The following is a 3,800-nucleotide window of genomic DNA, read 5'->3' as shown; positions in this document are numbered from 1 at the left end:
TGCTGAACCTAGTATGAGCAAAATGCCTGGTTTCTGGGAGGCTCCCAGGAATTCAACCCTGCATTGGGTTCTGCTGAGGCTCCTCAGAGCCTACACAGTTCAGATCACACATTTCAGGGTTCAGTGAATTGTCTTTTTTGTCTCATTAATACTGCCTATCTCCGTACAAAATCTTTTTTCTGATATATCTTTCTGACCATAGTCCCTCCTTCAGAGCAAGGTATAGGGCTGGATGGAGCTGGTAGTTGCTGGGGGAAGAGAGGCCACTGCTACTGGGGAAGAAGAGAAGCCATGCCACATGAGGAGCAGGACAGGCAGTACATTTGGAGGTCCTAACAGGCGTACATGCATGTATGCACCCTGATTCCCTCAGCATTGCTGGCAAAGCCACATCCAGTCATCAGTTCTGCACTCCCTTTTTCATCTTGTACTAAATCCCATCTTCTCTGTTTTAATGAAAATATTTTCACTGTGTTGCTAAATAAAACGGGACCAGGCAATGAGCTCACCCACTGAGCCCTAAATCACCCACATCACTTAACACACTCCTTGGCATAATTTTGGCCTGAGTCAACAAGTCCTAAATAATGCCGGGGGGGATAACACTTGCTGGGGACTCCTTCCAGTGGACAATATGAAGATGCCTAAACCACCGGGGCTGGCTCCTTGTCTCACACTGTCCTCCAGCACTGTCCCAGCAGTGTCTGAATCCCCAGGTACGCAGCATGGTACACATCAGGGGTATGCAACACATGCCCTCAGTTTCACGCTATGAAAAAACTGGTCTGGCAGACCGAAACCTGAGCCTTCACACAATTTTAGCCACCGCACAGAAATAATCATTATGCTATACAAGTGCTGGATGGGGGCCCAGAGGAAACCCATGGCCAAAAGCTATGTAGTGTGGGCATTGCCCATCTGTGACTGGTTCTGTTTCATTTAGTAGTACAGACGTAGCCATGGTCATCTGCCTCCTTGGGCTGTCTCTAATTAATTTACATAATTTAAAACTCAGTAGGGTGAAAACAAGGGGGTTTTTATTATACTCTATCCAAACATATACTGGTTTTCTGTCTATGTAACCCAGCCGAAAGCTTGCTTTGAGCCAATGCACTCAGCTTTTAAATGGAGCTTTGTGTAAAATTCTGAGAGTTTTCCTCCCAGCTGGTGATCTCCAACCACAAGCCCCCTGCTCCCCACCCAGACACAGCTTTTGGAGATCACAGTTCAGAAGTACACAGCTGGAATTAAAAATACTAGACCAGCTGTCCTCATTGTCTCAATTGCCCCTTTCAGCTGCTGCATCCTACATCAAGCCTCACTTTCTGGAGTCTGTTCCATGTAAAAGGAAAACATTAACACTTACTTGTATTAATATTCTTTCCAAACCTTTGCCAGCATTCTCAGCTCCCACCTCTTTCCTTCCCCATTTTCAGCTGCACAACTCTGCTTCGGTTCAGCTTAATATTTTCTGGGAGGCTGAGACTCCTTATTATCATTCCCAGCCCACTCTTGTAATTGAACTATACATTTCAAAGATTTGCTGGAGAAGGAGTCTTTTATCTGGTCACTGATCTGATTATTTGTCTCTGCACCCATGATTGCAATATCTTGGATTCGTGGGTTTTTCTGTTATCACAAGTCAGTTAACTCCTTCCCTATTGCATGGTGGGGAGAATTATCTTCCTTTTCCCATTCTCAAGATTTTTTTTTTGCAAATTTCTTACAGATATATGATTGAAAGATCCATTTGAATAAGTATGTTAGAGGAAAGGAGACAGTGAAGATATTTGTCAGAAACAAAGATTTAATGCTATTCTGAATTGACTCATCTATATAATTAAAATAAAATCAGAGAATTGTTAATGCTAGGAGATGGATACTGCTCTGAACTCTGCTGTTTAAAATATTTGCAGTTTTTTGTCTGCCTGTCTCAAATAATGGCCGCACCACAGGGCCTGACCATTCACATACTCATGAGAGCTAGCAAAGCTCACAGAAGCTGCAGCAAGAAATGCAGCACCTGAATTCAAGCAGAAAGGCCACTACATGAAGGTATAACACTGAGCGCTGAGACATTTACTTAATGAGATAAATAATTACAGGGCTCCTTACTTGCTAACATTTGAGCTCCCTTTCTACAGCCTACTGGGTCTGGTCTGAGAGCACCAACTCCAAGAATGGACTCAGTGTCTGATAACCACAGCAGGGCTGGGAACTGTGGCGAGCTCTGAAATCACAGGGCGATGGGACTAGAGGGAAAAGAAACAGACAAAATCTTTTGTGCCAGTCTCATTCACATAGTATCTATCAAGTCTCCAAGTCAGTTTGGTCATGAAATATTCAAAGAGAAGAGCTAAGTTTACAAATATACACAATATTGTATATAGTAGAGTCTAATCCCCATCTGTCCCCATTGGGTGGTAATCATCACACTCTGTTTTCCAGCAAAATGAAGACCACGATTATTGTTACAAAAGTAAAATTTGAGTCTAATGGGAACATTTGTCATTAAACTAAAGAAAAACCAAATATTGCTGTTAAACTGTGCTTTCATTAGTAGCAGAATGAACTCATGAATGCTGTTAGTTGCAGTTTTGCTGCTTGTTTTCTCTTGCTGTTTTATTCATAGACCCTGTGTTTTTGCTAAAATGGGAATGATAAACAGCTGCAGAGCATCCTGGGTCACAAACTGAAATGGCCTCTTTCAAGGCATGTGAAGCTGATAAAACTGCAGAACCAAGTCTAAATCAAAATCCAATGCTGGCAGGCTAAGCCTGAAGTATACTCACTTGCTCATTTTTTACCTAATTACATTTGATTACCACAGATGAGCATGACTTGATTCTTACTGATAGCACTGGAGTAGATGCACTGAATCACTTAGTCCTTTCTCCAGCTATAATAACCTGGATCATCTTAATGTTGCTCAAAGAGAAGAGGGTCAATTTGCTTCTCAATAAGGATGATCACTTTTCCTCCGTATTTCCTAGACTCTTCGCAGCATTCAGACACACGCCACTCATCATTTATCCTGTGAGTGTTGAATCACTACACTCCAAAGTACAAATTTGGTATAATCATTATCTTTCTTCCCATTTTTAATATTAAGGTCTCATTTATCTTCTCTAGAGCAGGCTTTTGTTCCTTCTACCTCTGAATGCTGCCAGCTCAGTTCATGGTTACTACCTCTTCTCCTCTCCTCCAAATACTTAGGTATCTGCAGACGTTATGGAAGTCCCTCTGGACATTAGACTTGGAAGTTTCCTTTGCTATGCTGATGTATCTCTTACTGCTTTTCAACTCCCCTTTGAAGTATCCAGCTATTCTTCTCCCCATAATCTAGCCTAACAACACATTTTTTAATGTCTTGAGCTATTGAGAGAAATGCTTCCCTAATTTCTGCAAACAATAGGTATTTATCAGTGTCCTGGCCATTTATAGGCAGCCAAGAGTGCAGAACAGCTGACTTCCATCTGTTAATGTAGAGTTTTCATTATAAACCAAACCTTCATCCTTGAGAAGGATGAGGCTCCCCTCTTCTACTTCAAAGGCAGAACCCAATAAATTTGTATTGAAAGTGAAATGCAGCTAGGAAGAACAGAAATGAAGCGCTGCTGTAACCATCACAGTACTCATTCTTTTCCTTACTCTATTTTGTAAGCATCAAAAATGGGCCCTACCGCTAGGGCTCAAGCAAATCAGGGGCTCAAAACTGGTTAAACAACAAGGTGTTTAGAGCAGTTATGTACCTGTAAGTGTTGGAAGCAGCAAGACTTGCTAAAGTTATGCCATGACCT

Source organism: Pygoscelis adeliae, unplaced genomic scaffold (assembly GCF_000699105.1).
Source record: "Pygoscelis adeliae isolate BGI_AS28 unplaced genomic scaffold, ASM69910v1 Scaffold320, whole genome shotgun sequence".
Taxonomy (NCBI): Eukaryota; Metazoa; Chordata; class Aves; order Sphenisciformes; family Spheniscidae; genus Pygoscelis; species Pygoscelis adeliae.
The sequence above is the reverse complement of the archived record's forward strand: the minus strand, read 5'-3'. Positions refer to the sequence as shown.